The sequence below is a fragment of the Canis lupus genome, chromosome 6, assembly GCF_048164855.1.
Source record: "Canis lupus baileyi chromosome 6, mCanLup2.hap1, whole genome shotgun sequence".
NCBI lineage: Eukaryota > Metazoa > Chordata > Mammalia > Carnivora > Canidae > Canis > Canis lupus.
Window position 1 is genome coordinate 8722299 of NC_132843.1, and position 19393 is coordinate 8741691.

A 19393-nucleotide genomic window follows, 5' to 3' on the forward strand; every position below is an offset into this window, starting at 1 on the left:
AAGGCGCAGGGTTTCAGACTGGATAAAAAAGCAGGACCCATCTATTTGCTGTCTACAAGAGACTCATTTTAGACAGAAGGACACCTACAGCCTGAAAATAAAAGGTTGGAGAACCATTTACCATTCAAATGGTCCTCAAAAGAAAGCAAGGGTAGCCATCCTTATATCAGATAAACTAAAATTTACCCCAAAGACTGTAGTGAGAGATGAAGAGGGACACTATATCATACTTAAAGGATCTATTCAACAAGAGGACTTAACAATCCTCAATATATATGCCCCGAATGTGGGAGCTGCCAAATATATCAATCAATTATTAACCAAAGTGAAGAAATACTTAGATAATAATACACTTATACTTGGTGACTTCAATCTAGCTCTTTCTATACTCGATAGGTCTTCTAAGCACAACATCTCCAAAGAAACGAGAGCTTTAAATGATACACTGGACCAGATGGATTTCACAGATATCTACAGAACTTTACATCCAAACTCAACTGAATACACGTTCTTCTCAAGCGCACATGGAACTTTCTCCAGAATAGACCACATATTGGGTCACAAATCGGGTCTGAACCGATACCAAAAGATTGGGATTGTCCCCTGCATATTCTCAGACCATAATGCCTTGAAATTAGAACTAAATCACAACAAGAAGTTTGGAAGGACCTCAAACACGTGGAGGTTAAGGACCATCCTGCTAAAAGATGAAAGACTCAACCAGGAAATTAAGGAAGAATTAAAAAGATTCATGGAAACTAATGAGAATGAAGATACAACCGTTCAAAATCTTTGGGATGCAACAAAAGCAGTCCTAAGGGGGAAATACATTGCAATACAAGCATCCATTCAAACACTGGAAAGAACTCAAATACAGAAGCTAACCTTACACATAAAGGAGCTAGAGAAAAAACAGCAAATAGATCCTACACCCAAGAGAAGAAGGGAGTTAATAAAGATTTGAGCAGAACTCAACGAAATCGAGACCAGAAGAACTGTGGAACAGATCAACAAAACCAGGAGTTGGTTCTTTGAAAGAATTAATAAGATAGATAAACCATTAGCCAGCCTTATTAAAAAGAAGAGAGAGAAGACTCAAATTATGCTTTTGCTTAAGTTTAATAGAAAACAGTAATGTAGGGGAGCCTAGGTGTCTCAGTTAAGTGTCCAGCTCTTGATTTTGGCTCAGGTAATGATCTCAGAGCCATGGGATCAAGCCCCACGTCAGGCTCTGTGCTTAGTCTGTGGCCTGCTTGTCCTTCTCCCTCTGCTCCTCCCCACTCTATCTTTCTTAAATAAAATCTTAAAAAAAAAAAAAGAAAGAAAACAGCAATGTAACTATGCACCTAGCAAACGTGAAAAAATGTGTCCATAACTTTATATTAATTTTTAAATTTCCCTAACAATCATACACTAAAAATTAAAACTTTAAAAACAACAGTTGTCAGCATGGGAATAAGACTCAGGATGGTGAATACAAGGGTAACATAAAAAAAAATAAAAAATAAAAATTAAGTTATGTAATATGCTATGTCTCCCACTTAAATTGGGTATCTTTTAAAGGCATGTAATCAGGTCCAATCCGGCCAGTAGAATTTATCTCTTAGCATCCTAAAGTAATAATTTAGTAGAGCTCTGAAGGATTAATTAGCTAAGTGGCCTGAGGAAGAAGAATAATTAACACAGCTTCCAAAAGTGCTTAACGTACTTTCAAGGAGTAGTTTTGGTGTTGGGGGATATGGTTCATTAAGTGATTCTAAAAGATTCAAAGATAGTCCTTTGAGCGTTATCCCTGAAGTCTTTTGTTAGAGTAACTAGTTTACTTCCTTGGTGTAATGACAGAAATACTTCCTTGCAAAATAATTATATGTCAGTGGAAATAATACCTACATTTTCAAAACGTGGTGAGAGGTCTGTTCATTCCCACCAAGGGAGTCCTTACCCAAAAATGGACAGCAACATCAGAAAAGGGAAAACCAAATCGATTTTGCTTTAGTCAGTTCTTATTTTTACAAATGGCATTTACTGTCATTAAATGGATAGTTAAATGTTTATGTGTTTGGCTGCTTTGAACTCAAGGAATTATATTTTCATTGAGTTCTGAAACTGTCACTACGTAATAAGCAGGGAACTTCTTTGTAACTAATGTACTTTTCTTGGCAGAAACTTTTGTAAAATGCATCCGGATGCCACTGTAACAAAAATACTACTGTGTAAAAAATAGTTTTTAGTGTAGACTTTAAAATAATTTATTTACTCTTGATAGTGAGCTAATTTTTGAAATTAAATAATCAAGTTGCCAAACCTCCCGAATAATATTCTGTCTCTCCTGGTGAATTAGTTGTAGTGTGGATATACATTCTCACAAAGGAAAGGAGCATGTTTATTTTCTGCTGGGACTCAGTCAATAGATGAAATCAATGAATAAAACTGTAAAGCACAGAGAGAGAAAGGCCATGTTGAATTCCTTAATATATGAAAGCAGACATCATATGAAAATTTTACACCATTAAAGAAATCCTTTTTTTTTTTTTTTTTTTTTCATTAAAGAAATTCTTGAGAAAGCTTCCAGATTATGTATGTTCTCACGCAGTCCTGCAGAGGAGCCTCTACTACTTTATTAGAGGTCCCTGGTGGATGATAAGAGTATTGAACTCTGAAAAGGGGACTGAGTGCCCTGACTTTTAGATTGATTTAGCCAACGAAAATGTCACAGAGCACTACTTGGTTCCAGTGGAGTTGTTTGGGAAGGTTTCAAGGTGTGCAGGCCTCATAGTTGTAAGGAGGGCCTGGCTGCGGCCGGCTACCATCTCTTGCCTAAGCAAAACACCCCATCTTCTCCTCCTGAAGGTCTTCCTTTTTCTGTTCCTAAGATTGGAGACTTTTGTTTAACCAAAGGATTCTTTCCACTAATGTGCTTTGCTTTTTTAAAGCATATTTGATTTTTGTTCAGCATAATTACCTTTTGCTACTGAGATTAAAGCTGCTGCTTTGGGGGCATTTCAATATTCGTTTGAACCTAAACGGTTTTCTGTGAAATATTTAATTTGGACTATGGGCGTATTTGCTGACATGCCTATGTTTAATGACTACTTCATCTCCCTGTGCTTTTTTAGCACTATATTCTTTCCTTAAATACATTTCTTAACACTTTGGAACTATTTCAAACTTAAGAAAAAGTTGCAAGTACAGCTCAGAGACATTTTTTTTTCTGAATTCCAGAGTATATTGACTACCTAATACCTCATCACCCCCAAACACTTGAGCATGTATGTCCTCTATACAAGATCATGCCCTGCACTGCTGCAGTCCACTGTTCAAGACAAGAAGTTAAAGTCCATATCTTACTGCCATGCGGGCTGCAGAACCCAGTTGGGTTTCACCAGTGATCCTGACGATGCCCTCGATGGGGAAGGGAGCCAGTTCAGAACATGGCTTGCAGTTCCTTACCTGCCTCTTCAGGCTCCTCCATCTAGACTAGCTCCACAGCTTCCCCTGGACTTGACCTTGATACGCTTGAAGCGCACAGGCCAGTTATTTTGTATGTTCCTCATTTTAGGTTTGTCTGATATTTCCTCAGGATTAGACTCAAGTTGGACATCTTTGGGGGCAGTATCACAGAAGTGATGCTTTTTTCCCCTCGCTCTTGGCCTCCTGTTAGATGGAACACAATTATTATTTGTCCCATTTCTGAGGATAACTTACTTTGGTCTCTTGATTAAGCTGGTGTCTACCAGGTTTCTCCACTGTAAAGCTACGGTTTTTTCTTTGGAATTAGTGAGTTTTATAGAGAGGAAATTAGAAGCTCTAAATACTTTATTTTTCCACTTTACTTAATTATTTTCTTTCTCTTTCTCTCTCCTTCCTTCCTTCTTCCTTCCTTTCTTCTTCCTTCCTTCTATTTATTTATCTAATTTATTTATTTCAATATGGACTTGTGGCTCCTTCATTGGATTTTAATCAATTTCTGTCAGTTTTTTGGTACTCAAATTGACCGATGTTTGGCCAGTAGGAGCCCCTTCAAGTTGGGGTTGGTGTCTTTTTTGATATATCTGTATTATTCTTTGAGTGCTTCCATATTCTGTGACTCAAGATGTTTTAGGTTTATCTTATATTCTCCCTTCCTTGAATCAGTATTCTCTCCAGAGAGGCCTGGTTCTTTTTCACACATGAAAAAGAACACACTTTTTAAGTGTGTTCACTGCTATTAGGTTATTGTTGCTCTCAGGCCCTCTCAGTGGACCTCAGAGCTAAGGAGTATCTCTTTGTATGTTTATATGCACATATCTGCATACATACAGATTTATACACACTACACACACACACACACACACACACGCTTCATGTCAGTATTTTTATTTATATCATTCTCTCTCTGTATATGAATTCACAGTAATATCTCCATTTCCAGGCTGATCCTTCAAGATTAATTTTAGTTTTGCCATTCATAGATTTGAATTTCAATTTTTGACAGAATTGTAGCTCCCGTTATCTTTAGTATATTTGCTTATTTGCTAAAGCCTCCTCTGTGTAACTGTTTTTGCCACTGACCCATCCCTGGCATATGTGACCACCTTGTCTCACTCGGGCTCCACCATGGTGGGCTGCTCCCCCTAAGATGCCATCTTCAAGCTCCTTTGCTCAGGCTGCTGCTCTGTAGCACACCATCCTCACCCTGCACCAGGCTGCCCGTCCAGGGGAAGCCCTTCTTGCTCCATTTGGACTCTGACTCTACACTCTAGGCCAGCTTCCCAAGTAGATGCCCTCAACACCTTAGTTAAGATTCCTCAAGGGATGGCTCACTGGTTGAGCATCTGTCTTCCACTTAGGTCATGATCCTGGAGTTCTGGGATCAAGTCCCACTTTGGGCTCCCCACGGGGAGCCCGCTCTCCCTCTGCCTGTGTCTTGGCCTCTCTCATGAATAAATAAATAAAAATATTCTTTTAAAAAAGATTCTTCTATACAGAGAAGATTAGCATGGCCCCTGCGCAAGGATGACACGCAAATTCGTGAAGCGTTCCATATTTAAAAAAAAAAAAAAAAAAAAAAAAAAAAAAAAGATTCTTCTACTCCCTGCTCCATGCCAAGGCATCCTTCTGTGGGGACACCCCCCCACCCTGCCAGGTTGTCATACTCTGTGCTGGACTCCCCCACATGTGGATATTTTCCTTGCAGCCCCTCAACCCTGCCATCCTCCCATGTGGATGCTCCCTGTTCTCCTCACATACGGCTTTAGAATAGGGGAAGGGATGGACAGTCAGGAAGGAAAGAGAAGGAAAAGTCCAGGAGGGTGAGAAGAATGGTATCAAGTCTTGAAGAGGAGATCAGAAGAAAATGAGGAGCTCCTGAAGTGGTGAAGCAAACAGGGCAGCGAGTTTTGGGGTAGGGGTAGGGGTCCTGCTCATATCTCCTGGCTGTCTGCCTCTCTCTTCCCGGTGTGTGCATGTGCAAGCGAGTAGTACTTGAGGGTCCTGTGTATCAGGGTAATCCAGTTGTTAACAGTCATCTGAAGGGTTCCACCTTTCTGTGTGCATGGTACTTTCTGATTTCACTATAGGCTTCAGGTAGGCATTCAGCTATGCACCCTCATTCTCCCAGCCCTCGTGGGACATAATTCCCAATGTAGCCCAGGGAGAGTCAAGTATGGCAGTCGGGTCTCAGTGCCTGGGTCCCTTGTGGATGTGGCACTGGGGCTTTCACAGAATCTGTGCATGGATTTCCCTCAAAAGTCAGAAGGAAATAGGAATTGGTGGTGTGTTCTTGTTTCAGTGTTTAAGTGCAAAGATACATTTGTACAGTAGCTCACTTCACAGAATAGATGAATCCCTTAGTAATTCACTGGGAAAATTCATGACTTGAATCTTATTTTTCTACTGATTTCCATATGTATAATTGAACCCTACATTTAAAAAAAAAGCTTTACTTTAAGATGGCATCTAATTCCCAATGAAGATACTACAGTGTAATACACAGAAACTTCCCTAAAGTCCAGGCCAGGGCATGCAGGCAGGTGGGCACAGATAGGTGGCTGGGCCCTGGGTGTCTAGCCCTGTTTTTTGTCTTAAGCCCAGGGTAAATGTTGTCTTTTAGAAGTCCAAACTTTAATTTCTCATGTGATATATGAAAGGAAATAAAGAGCGTGTTGCTAGAATCAAAGAAACCTCTTTGAATCTTGGTTTTGCCACTTAACTGGCTGTGTGACTTCAACAATTATTTTACTTCTCTAAGCCCCAGTTTTCTTGCTTGTGAAATGAGAGTAATAGGTTATCTTAGCCTGTAATGCTACCAGCTTTGCATGAGAAAGTATTTAGAACGTATTTGGCTCTTGGTATATATTCAACAAATGGTATTTTTCTTGAACAGCTTAAATGGGGAATTTATGTATTCATTCTCAATAGTTTTTAGGTTTTTTTGGTATCAGTTCTTATATTTTGCTTAGAAGATTTCTTAAGGACAGTTTAGAAATTATTTACTCTAGAGAATTAACACTGAGTGAAACATTTTTTTAAAGAAATGTTTGTTATACTACTTAAGAAAGGAATTATTTTTCTTTGAGGAATAGACCAATACTAAGTTTAAACCTTTAATGTTTATTCATTTATTTTTAATAATCTCTACACCCAACGTGGGGCTCAAACTCACCAACCTGAGATCAAGATTCACATACTCCACTGACCGAGCCAGCCAGGCACCACTAAATCTTTAATTAAAAAAAAAATTCATTTGGTTTTCTTCTCTGATGTAACTGGAAGCAGCATGGTGTTTTGTCAGGAGTCTTTCCTGAAAAGCCTCTGGCGGGTAGCTACGTGTAGAAAATAAATTTTCTGGAAAAGCACTTTAAGTGAAAATTAAAGACTTGCCAATATTTTGTGACTGTTGTAATGAAAATGAGGACCAGAGGAAAATGATAGCGGCATGGGTCTGGTCTTCAGTAAATTGAACAGATATAAAATGTATATAAAAATACACAAACTTTTGGAATACTCAATTGAATGGGTCCATTATTTGGGGATAAAAGAGATCTTATATTTGATTAAATACATTCTTAGCAGAGCCCATGCCCAGCAGCCCTGGAGAAAGGAAGACGCTCCCCAGTTTGGCAACTGGCCTGAGACCTGGACGGCAAACTTGACTTTTTTTTCACTTTCATGGGCAGTCTGTCATAAGCGCTGTTGGTTTTGCTTCTGGAATATTTCTCTAGTCTGTCTGCTCTTTTCATCTTTCCTTAACTGTGAATCCTTGTTCTTCTCTCATCCTAGTGCTGACTTTCCTCCATTGCATTTCTGCATAAAGCCCTGAGTTGTGAAGCATAGGGCAAATCTACTTGAATCCAAGCTGTTACCCCCTTCTGCATGTCCCAGCTCATCTCCCAGACCTGTGCTTGAGATGACCTACTCCAGTCTTCACTTTGCAGCCACACTGTTCTTTTTAAAACACAAGCCTGCTTCTTAGCTGTTCTTAAAACTTTTCAAATGCCTTCTATTGCCCGTAGGATAGGATACAGGCAAATCTTGCCAAGGATTTAGTAGAACTTAATCCTGGAGAATCTGGCCCTTTCTTGCCTCCTCAGCCTTCTCTCTAGTCGGGCTTGTGCCTATCTGCCCTGCTCTGATGGCTGTCCTTATTTCAGGTTGTCACAGGACCCTTGTACCTCTTCTACTTCCTGCCTTCTCTCCAGGTCTGTCTTTTGCCTCATTATAGTACACACATGTTGCTAATACTAATGCCTACAGAGTCTCATGTTTTCACTTTGGGAAAGCTTTCCCTGATCCCCTAGATGAGGCTGACCTGTCTGTTCTGTGCTCCCCAAGCCCTATGCTCTGTGAAAGCACTTAGTATAGTTTACAATTATATTTTTAAATATTTGATTCTTACCTACTAGATATTTTTTAGAGATAGTGTGCACACATGTGCACAAATGCACGAGTGGGGAGGACAGGCAGAGGGACAGAGAGAGAATCCCAAGCAGGCTCCATGCTCAGTGCAGAGTCCCATGGGAGGCAGGAGGGCTCAATCTCACAGCCCTAAGGTCATGACCTGAGCTGAAAACAGCAGTCGATTGCTTAACTGACTGAGACACCCAATGTCCCCCTTACCTACTAGATTTAAAGCTTGTGAGTGAGGCCTCATGTCCAGTGTTGTGTCCACAGAGCCTAGAACATAGTAGGTCCTCCATAAATATTTGTTGAATAAATGACCAGAGAAAGCAGTTGATGAGGCTGAAATTTGGTGTGAGCCATTGGAGGTGCTCCTGTTTGCTGTGGGAAACTGCTTGGAACTTTGTCTTCTAGTTAATAAAGAGACTTTAAAGCTTTGGGCAGGAGAGTGACAGTGTCTTTTGTGGAGAGGGACCTGCAAGGGACTCTGGAGAGGACTAGGGAGAGGTTGTGGGCAAGAGAGGAATGGAGAGATCAGTGTACTGGCAAGAGCTGGTGAGAGGGGGCTTCTCATCTACTGCAGAACCAGGGGTGGCTGAGAGGAGGAGATGACTCCAGAGGTATTAGGAGGTGGAACCGTGGGAATGGTAAACGGTTGGCTGCAAGGACTGCCGGAGGCATCACTGGAACTAGTGTGTAGAGACCATTTACTGACTTAGGGAACATGGCAATCTCTAGTGGGGACAAGGCTGGATTTTCTTGTGGAGATTGGGGCTGGTGGAACACTCAAATGGTATACATCAGAAGCTGGTGAGAGGGGTTAAGGGACAGCTACATCAAGTGTGTAGGTAATAGGGGAACCTGTGAGTACAGGGAGGGGCATGCTGAGCAGAGGATCACTCTCAGGTGTGGAGAGGAGGAGAAGCCAGTGTGGAACCAAGATGGAGCCCTCAGAACCAGGGAAGGAGCCCTAGATGGGCTGGCACCTTGTGCTGGGATGGGATGGGCACAGTGTGCTGTTCTCTGTGTGCCCCAGGACCGACCATAGAGCACTCCGTATGAGAAGCTGGTACCTAGAACGAATCTGTCTCTGTGATAAAGATTTTGAAATAGAAACATTTTTTTCCCCAATTAAGCATGAATTTCTATAATGCCAGATTTTAGAAGTTTATGACACTGCTATTTTAGTTTTGCTGTATGTCGAAAAGTATTCTACCAAGATAAGCCTATTGATTGCCATTTTCTTTGTACTTTTAATTACCTGTAGTTGTCTTCACAGTGCTTAGGATCTTATGAGAAATAATTTTCTATGGTGGTTGTTATGAGTAATCTTTTATAATAGCAAATCTAAATTCAGTAGTTCAGAATTTAATTTGACAAGGAGCCATATTTTATTGATGATATAAAAAATATAAGCAGGATGCTTTGGAATTGAAACCAGTTATTTAAATCAATGCACATTGAAGGCTTATCTGGATAATAGGTCTATGGAATAAGACATTTATGCCAAAACTAAACCTTGGAGAAATAACTTTTTTCATCTTTAAAATGGCTAGCTGATTTGTTAGATACCTCCCATCCCTAAAACTTTATGACTATATTTAAAATAATTTTAAAGAATTAACATCATAAGCTTTCTGTACAAAAAATTTCTTGGATAGTGAAGGATTTTTGGTGCTGTTTACATGTCCTATTATAAATTAGTTTCCTGAACATCAGCTTAAAGAGACAGGAAAATATTAGCTTTGAGTGCATTCTCTTAGTTTTTTCATAGTTTCTGTATTTTATATAGTGAACCTCAATTCAAATCAGAGAATGTAGTATCTACTATGTGAAAACTATTGTCCTAAGTTAACTTACCATTTGTGGAATCCTTCTTATTTTCAGTCAAATTAAATATGATTATTTGGTCCACTTTCACAGTTAGTGAGCATTAAAAAACTTTTGATGGTGAATTTGAACAGTTTACTGAATACCAGTACTTATTATTTCTGACATAACAGTTCTACATGAGTTTCCTATAACCATGACTTGGTTCCAGCAGCAGAAATTTATATTATAGTTCTGCAGGGTAGAAGTCTGCCATGGGTCCCACTGGGCTAAAGTCAAGGTATGGTCAGGGCAGCATTCCTTTGAAGGTCCAGGGAAGGATCTGATTCCTTGCCTTTTCCAACTTCGAGAAGCCACCTGTACTCCCTTGGCTTGTGGTCCCTTCCTCCATATTTAAAACTAGCAAGGTAGCATCTTTCTTATCCTTCTGTCCTAGTGACATCTTCCTCTGATCACAGCTGGGAAAACCTCCACTTTTTTAAAAAAATTATTTATGAGAGAGAGAGTGTATGGGGAGAGGGGCAGAGGAAGAAGGAGAAGTAGACTTCCTGCTGAGCAGGGAGCCCAACGAGGGGCTTGAAGCCAGGACCTTGGAATCGTGACCTGAGCTGAGGGCAGATGCTTAAGCGATGGAGCTACCCAGGCGCCCCAAAGCTTCTCCACTTTGAAGGACTTCTATGATTACATTGGATCCACCTGGATAACCCAAGATACTTTCCCCACCTCAAGGAACTTTAACTTAATCATACATGCAAAATCCCTTTAGAATTTCTAGGGATTAGGACATGGATATCTTTGGGAAGCCATTATTCTGCCAATATAACATCTCATTTGCAGAATCACTTTGAGCTTCCTTGTGGAAAATGGGAATTATTTCGTACCTGTTCCTAAGGGAACAGTGCTGTTATTGAGCTTTTTTAGCACATAGTTTAGGGTCTTTTACTCATTAGATCTACAATACTGCACTTTCTTGTTTCATTTATATGACATAATTCAAGTCAGGACTAAGGGGCTCTAATTCCAAAAGTGTTCTAAAGAGCTGTGTGCAGAATGAGGCCAGTGGGGACTAACGGAACCTTCGTTGCTGCTTTGCAAGCACTTTCTAGGAATTTAATTTTATGAAACTGGTTTAGATGTTTTTACGTGAACATTCTTTAAACAGTGCTAATTATCCTTCAACTAATAATGGTACTCTTCTTTGGCCCACATGGTCTGCTGGTGAACCAAAATTCAGTGTTCGTTCATGAATTTTAAACTTAAATTCACCGAGAACGATTAGTGCTTTAAAAGGTTAGGAAGCTGTGAGGTTAAGATATGATTTGGGAAAGAATTTATTTTAAACACTTAGGGTATCAAGAGAAAAAACATTTTGAATCATATTTAAGGTATGTTCATTAATTGAAGCTCAGCAGGGGATATGTTGAATAGAGGAAGGTCTACATTCTGATCAACAGAATTAAATTAATGAAAATAGCAATAACAACTGGAACTATATTATATTTAACAGATTACATTAGATGTTTCTAGGGTATATAGAAGGAAAAGGTCAAGGGCAATATGCAGTTAATCACTTTATGAAGAGAATATTGTCATCTCATGTAGACAGATATTAATTTGAAGTTTTACAGTAGGGTATTCATAGGGGAGAATTTTAATGTCAATTAATTATATGGGTCTTCTTTAAGGATTCTTGGTGATGAAAATTATTTTCTAGACCTACCTGCCCCACATTTACTACATGTCAAGGGGGAAATCAGTTATCACTAGGAAATCTGCACACAAGATTTTTACACTTTATTGTACACTTTGCTATTACCTGAATATTCCAGTAAGAACTTTTGAGATTCCTTAGTTCTTTATTCTCCTCTAGTGACAGAACTGGGCCCACTTAGGATTTCTGACCCTCATTCAAACCTGTTGTTAAAGTGGCCCTTGATTTCTTTGACAGTTTCTTCTTGTTTTCATCTTGTGTTCCACACAAACCCACCTGTCTGACTGATCTCTCAAAGTGTTGACTATTCCTTCCTCTTCTACACATTCCTCTCCTTCTTCTCCATCTGGTCTTCCTTCCCTTTCTTCTACTTTTTCTTTACTTGCTCTTTCCTTGCATTCTGGTATACCAGTCTTCTGGTTTTTATGTCTTGATGCTTTCTCTTTATTAGTTCTTTACTCTCTACCCTTCATTAAGTGTTGAGATTTTTCTGTGTTTCAATCATGATCCTCTTCTCATATTACACTTTTTATTTTGGTGACTTCAGTTACCTGGATGCTACTCTAGCTATTTCTGCCTATCTGCAGATTCGTATCTCAGTTCCACACTGGAAGTGAACTCCACTATTTATCCTTCACAATATCAATACACACCCTCCTCAGTCTTCTTTTCTCTTTGTTCTTGATCTCTCTCTTGAGAGAGCATGTGCATGTGTGCAGGGTGGGAAGGGGCAGAAGAAGAAAGAGAGAGAAGACTCCACCCTCAGTGCAGAGCCCAGTGCAGGTGGGGCTCAATCTCATGCACCTGAGATTGTGACCTGAGCTGAAATCAAGAGTTGCTCACTTAAACCACTGAGCCACCCAGGCACCCCTGTTTTTGTTCTCTTTTAATGCTGTCACCATTTACCTGTTCTCCTGAGTGAAACCAGCATATGCCGTATGTATCTTAACCTTAATTACTAAATGAGTAAGGAAAACTAGAGATGCGGGAGGGGCACCTGGATGATTCAGTTGACTGAGCATCTGACTCCTGATTTGCTCGGGTCGTGATCTGAGGAGTGTGGAGTCTGCTTGTCCCTCTCTGCTTCTCCCCCTCTCTTGTGCATGCCCTCTTTCAAATAAAGAAATAAAAAAATATTTTTGAGAAGTTTTTAAAAAGTAGGAATGAAAGAGAATAATACATTTGTAGCAACATATTGGAAACCCTGGAAGAACTAGATGATTTCCTAGCAAACTAATGATTTTCAGAATGCATCCAAGACATTGAACATTTGAATAGGTCATACAGTAGAAGAAACTGGAAGATGAGGTCCAGCCAGAATCACAGCTGAACTGTTATTCACCTGTAAAGAAACAGATGATACCAATGATGTTCAGACCCCTCCAGGACATATGAAAAGATGAAAAATTTTTAAGCTAGCATATGAAACCTGAGAGATGTGGTATGAAACCCAAAACTTTGAAATATAAATGTATAACATATAAATAGAAATATGAAATTCCAAATAACTATTGGCAAATATAATCTAGCAATATATTAGAAAATTGACATCTTATTAACAAAGAGGATATAATTATTCAATAATACAAAATTCGGTAATGAATGAAAGTTTGATATTGTAAAATCTGTCTACCTAATTCATACATCAACAAACTAGAAGGGAAAAACCATATAATGATCTTTAACAGTGAAAAAAAGGCTTTTGATAGAATTTAATTGTCATTTCTAGCAAAAATTCATTTATAAAATAGGGTTAAACATAATAAAAATTACTTACCAAAGTGTAATAGTAAATAAATATACTAAATAGCAAAACATCAAAACCATTTCAATTAAAATCAGGAAAGAGAGATGCCCTCTATCATCATTGATATTCAGTATTGTCTTGGAATTTTAGTGAATGAAATAAAAAGCAAAATGTAATGAGTGGTAAAAACTTTGGAAAGAAGAAATAAAACTACATAAATAGATATATAGTTGCACATTTATGGTCTTTATGCCTAGAAAACCCAGAAGAATCTAATTGTAAGCTATTAGAATTAATACAAGAATGTTGAGATAGTTGGATAGAGAATAAATATAAGAGCTTATTAACTTTTCTGTATGTTAGCCACTAGCTTCTAGTAATTGAAAAGGGAAAATATTGTACCCATAAGTACAATAAAGTAAAAATATTTAGAATAAACTGAACATGAAATTCTTATATAAAGAAAACTAGAAAATTTTATTCATGCATATAAATTAAATTAATATCTGAACAAATGGAAAGATGCATCAAAAATGTAAATCCCCCCAAATTAATATTTACGTATGTTTGTTTCCTTTTTTACATTATTCTTTTTTAATTTAATTGCCTGTGTGGTTCAGTTGGTTGAGCATCTGACCCTTGATTTCAGGTCATGGTCTCAGGGTCCTGGGATTGAGTCCATATAGGGCTCTGTGCTCAGCAGAGAGTCTGCTGGAGATTCTCTCCCTCTGCCCCTCCCTACCCCTACTCTCTCTCTCTCTCTTTTAAATAATGAATACATATAGCTTAAAAACATTAATTCCAGTATAGTTAACATACAGTGTTATTTTAGGTTAAGGCATATAATACATGTAGGTGACTAAGCAATACATTTTTCAGTGCTCATCAAGATAAGTGTACTACTCTTGATCCTCTTCACTTATATCACTCAATCCCCACCACCCCTTTCCCTCTGGTAACCATCTGTTTGTTCTCTATAGTTAAGAGACTACTTTTTGGTTTGTCTCTTTTTTTACCCTTTGTTCATTTGTTTTGTTTCTTAAATTCCACATATGAGTGAAATCATATGGTATTTGCCTTTCTCTGACTTACTTTGCTTAACATTATATTCTTTAGATCTTTAGATCATCCATGTTACAAGTGGCAATATTTTATTCTTTTTTGTGGTTGAGTAATATTCTATTGCAAATATTATATATACATATATACATGTATATCCCAAATCCATTCATATAGATACGTAGGTATATATCTTCTGTGGTTCCATAAAATTTTAAGATTATTTATTCTAGTTCTGTGAAAAATGCTGTTGGTATTTTGATAGGGATTGCATTAAATGTGTAGATTGCTTTGGGTAGCATGGACAGTTGAACAATATTTGTTCCTCCAATCCACGGCCCTGAAATATCTTTCCATTTGTTTGTGTCATCTTCAGTTTTTTTTCATCAGTGTTTCACAATTTTCACAGTATAGGTCTTTCACCTCCTTGGTTAAGTTTACTTCTAGGTATTCTATTACTTTTGGTGCAATTGCAAATGGGATTTTTTTTTCTGATTTCTCTTTCTGCTGCTTCATTATTAGAGTATAGAAATACAACTGATTTCTCTATATTAATGTTGTATCCTGTGACTTTACTGAGTTCATTTATTAGTTCTAGTAGTTTTTTTTTTTTTGGTGCAATCTGCAGGGTTTTATTTAGTATCATGTCATCTGCAGTCACTAAAAGTTTTTCTTTTTCCTTTTCTTTTTCTTTTTTTTTAATCTAATTGCTGTAGTTAGGACTTCCAGTACAATGTTGAATAAAAATGGTAAGAGTGACATCCTTGTCTTGTTTCTGATCTTAGAAGGAAAGCTCTCAGTTTTCACCACTATGACAGCTGTGAGTTTTTCACATATGGCCTTATTATGTTGAAGTATGTTCCCTCTGAACCTAATTTTTTTGAAAGTTTTTTCTTTTTTATCATGGATGAATGCTAACTTTGTCAAATGCTTTTTCTTCATCTACTGAAATAATCATATTATTTTTATCCTTTGTCCTATTGATATCATGTGTCACATTTATTGATTTACAAATGTTGAGCTATCATTGAATCCCCAGAATAAATTCCACTTGATTTTGGTGAGTGTTATTTTTAATGTATTGTTGGATTTGGTTTGCCAGTATTTTCTGAGGATTTTTTCATCTATGTTCATCAGAGAAAATGGCCTTTTCTTACAGTGTTTTTATCTAGTTTTGGCTTCAGGGTAATTCTGGTCTTAAAGAGTGAATCTGGAAGTTTTCCTTCCTCTTCCATTATTTGGAATAGTTTGAGAAGAACAGTATTAAATCCTCTTAAAGTGTTTGGTAGAATTTATCTGTGAAGCCATCTGGTCTTGGACTTTGATTTTTGGGGGAATTATTTTTTAATACTGATGCAATTTAATTGCTGGTAATCAGTCTGTTCAAAATTTATGTTTCTTCCTGATTTGGTTTTGGGAGGTTTTATGTTTCTAGAAATTTATCCATGTCTTCTAGGTCATTAAATTTGTTGGTGTATATTTTTTCTGAATTTTCTCTGACACTTGTTTGTATTTCTGTGGTGTCAGTTGTTATTTCTCCTCTTTCATTTGTGATTTTGTCTTAAGTTCTCCCTTCTTTTTTTTTAGAGTCTGGCTAAACATTTGTCAATTTTGTTGATCTTTTCAAAGAACCAGCTCCTGTTTTTGTTGATCATTGATCTGTTCTGTTGGTTTTGTTTGTTTGTTTTTAGTTTCCATTTCATTTATTTATCTTTACTATTTCTTTCCTTCTACTAGTTTTGGGTTTCACTTGTTCTTAGTCTTCCAGCTCTTTTAGATGTAAGGTTATATTTATTTGAGATTTTTCTTGCTTCTTGAGGTAGGCCTATATTGCTATAAACTTTCCTCTTAGAACAGCTTTTGTTGGATTCCCAAAGATTTTGGATGATTGTGTTTTCATGTTCATTTGTCTCCATATGTTTTTTGATTTCCTCTTTGATATCTTGGTTGACCCATTCATTGTTTAGTAGCATGTTATTTAATCTATGTGTACAATTTGTGCTCTTTCCAGATTTTGTCTTGTGGTTGATTTCTAGTTTCATGTCATTTAGTCAGAGCAGATGTATGGTATGACTTTGATCTTTTTGAATATTTGAGTTTTGTTTTGTGGCCTAATATATGATCTGTTCTGGAGAATGTTCCATGTGCACTTGAAAAGAATGTATGTATGTTTTAGGATGGAAGGTCCTGAATATATATCTTAAATCTGTCTGGTTCAATGTAACATTCAATGCTACTGTTTTCTTGTTGATTTTCTGTATGGATGATATCTATCCACTGATATAAGTGGGGTATTAGAGTGCTCTACTCTTATTGTATTATAATTGCTTACTTTCTTTGTGTTTGTTATTAACTGTTTTAAGTATTTGTGTGCTCCCGTGCTGTGTGCAAAAATACAATTGTTACGTCTTCTTGTTGAGTTGTCCCTTTAATGATTATCTAGTGTCCTTCTTTGTCTCTTTTTACAGTCTTTGTTTTTAAAGTCTATTTTGTTCAATATAAGTATTGCTACCCTGGCTTTCTTTTCACATCTATTTGCATGATAAATTCTTCTCCATCTCTTCACTTTAAATTTGCACGTATCTAATTTAGGTCTGAAATGAGTCTCTTATAGGAAGAATATAGATGTGTCTTTTTTTTAATCCCTTCTATCACCCTGTGTATTATGATTAGGGCATTTAGTTCATTGACAGTCAAGGTAATAATGTTATATATATATTTATTGCCATTTTGTTACTTATTTTATGATTGTTCTTATAGTTTTTCCCTGTTCCTTTCTTCTCTTGTTCTCTTCTCTCGTGGCTAGTTGGCTTTCTTTAGTGATATAATTGGATTATTTTCTGTTTGTTTTCTGCATCGCTATTACTTGTTTTTGAATTGTGGTTACCATTTGATTTATATGTAACATCTTCTGCATATAGCAGTGTACATTAAATTGATGGTCACTTAAGTTTGAGCCCGTTATTACCCCTTTTCTCTCCACATTTTAGGTATATGGTGTCAGACTTTAACATCTTTTTATTTTGAATTTCTTGACTGATTTTTAGATACATACTTATTTTGCTGCTGTTTCCTACTCTTGCTTTGATCTTTCCTTCTCACTCAGAGCGGCCCCTTTAACATTTCTTGTAGGTCTGTAGTGGTCATGAAAGACTCTATCTCCTATTCTGAAAGAGAGCCTTCCTAGATAAAGTATTCTTGGATGCATATTTTTCCCTTTCAGCGCTTTGAATATACTATGGCCCTTTCTTCTGGGCTACAAAGTTTCTTCTGAAAAATCTACTGATAGCTTTATATGGTTTCCCACATATGTAACTATTTTCTCTTGCTGCTCTCAGAATTCTGTCTTTATCACTACTTTTTGCCACTTTAATTGCTATGTGCCTTTCTGTGCATGTCTGTGGGTTGATTTAGTTGGGGAATCTCTGCACCTCCTGTACTTGCATTTCTCTTGCCTTCCCCAGAGTCAGGAGGTTTCCTGCTATTCCTTAAATAAATTTTCTGCCCCCCTTTATCTATCTCTCTTGTTCATCTGAGATTCCTGTAATGTGAACGTTATTATGCCTGTTATTATAACGTTCACATAAATAAATAAAAATTTTAAAAAAATAAATTCTCTATCAAGTGTATTATTTGTGCATGTTTCTCTTTCATTTGTGACATATATTTTTCTGTCCCCTCAGCTTGACTGACTCTCTGTGTCTCTATGTTAGGAAAATCAGCTACATCACCTGTTCTTGAAAGTAGTGACTATTTTATTTTATTTTATTTTATTTACTTATGATAGTCACAGAGAGAGAGAGAGAGGCAGAGACACAGGCAGAGGGAGAAGCAGGCTCCATGCACCGGGAGCCCGATATGGGATTTGATCCCGGGTCTCCAGGATCGCGCCCTGGGCCAAAGGCAGGCGCCAAACCACTGCGCCACCCAGGGATCCCGAAAATAGTGACTTTATGTGGAAGAGATCCTGCTATGCCCTGATGCCCTGCAGTGTCTCCTGATCAAGAAAACCTGGTGCTTCCAGAGTGTAAACTATGTATGTTGTGTGTGCTTTACTGTTGTGGCTGAGCTACCTTTTCCTTTGGTCCAGGTGTCTGCAGTGGCTCTCTTTGCCTATTGTGGGTAGTGTTGGTCCCTCTGTTGTTACTGGGCCAGTCTGGAAGTGCCTTGGGCTTAAATTGAATTAGACCAGGCAGTTGCCAGTGATGCAGTAGCACCAGGCTGCAGGGTACTTTCCCTGTGTTGTCCACTGACAAGCTTTTGTTGATGGGCAGAGCCTGCAGTCAGAGCAGCTGTCTGCTGTGGCATCTGCAATCTGACTGGTGTGTATGGTTATCTCTCCCCTCTCCCTAGGGCAAGAGTCACTCTGGAGTGATGCTGGCTCCCGTTGGGGCTGCTTGCACCCTGCCAGGTTGCTGCCTAGTTTGGATGGGCTCTGGCTGAGTATATTGAAAGGTACAGGACTACAGAAGTGTGTGGAGCTGGAGGTGTGGTTTTAGCGAGATTTGTGCTCGTCTGCAGGACTGAGGCAGGCTGAGTTGAAGACGGTGGTTTTGCAAAAGTGTGAGGGAGGGTACGTGTGATGTTAGCAAGTAGATAGCAAGTGTCAGCACTGCATTGGTTCCTGTGGGTGGCTGTGTGTTTATATTGGCAGACGGAGAATGGAAATGACATCCACCAGCTACTTTGTTCCAGAGGTCTCTCAACAATCTCTGCTCTTCCAGCATAGGCTCTGAGATTAGTAAACAGATTACTCTTCTGTATATCCCAGTTGTTTTTCAAACTGCTGCTTATATGCTGTATCTTCTCAAGGATGTTTGTTGTGCTGTCTCTTTAAAGATGGGAACTCAGTTTCCTCTTGCCCTCTCAGCATCTCCAGAGCTGAACCTGCTGATTTTTAATGTTCCAGATTTTAAGTCCTGCTGGCTATAGGAACTCAATGAAATTCGGCCTCTCTAGTTTTCAAAGCCGAATGTTATGGGGACTCATCTTCCAAGGAGCTCCCCTGGGGTGAGAGTCTGTTCTTTCCCATCTCTGTACCCACAGTATTCTCCCTCCTGTGGACAGTCATGCATTTGTTTAGCTCCCTACCATGTCTCTGCCCTTTATACCCTCTTCATGTGACCTCTTCTCTACATGTAGCTGTGGAGAGTCTGTTCTGCCAGTCT

The 19393-nt window shown here is 38.3% G+C and overlaps 1 protein-coding gene and 1 non-coding gene across 16 annotated transcripts in view; both read left to right on the forward strand.

Annotated features, from left to right (window-relative positions):
* Positions 1 to 19393, forward strand: part of L3MBTL4 (L3MBTL histone methyl-lysine binding protein 4) — a 492268-nt gene that overhangs the window by 135292 nt on the left and 337583 nt on the right. The gene's annotated exons all lie outside the window — the stretch shown is intronic.
* On the forward strand, positions 4921 to 5030 carry LOC140636090 (U6 spliceosomal RNA). Its single transcript, XR_012033417.1, has one exon. It is a non-coding gene; the product is annotated as a U6 spliceosomal RNA (small nuclear RNA).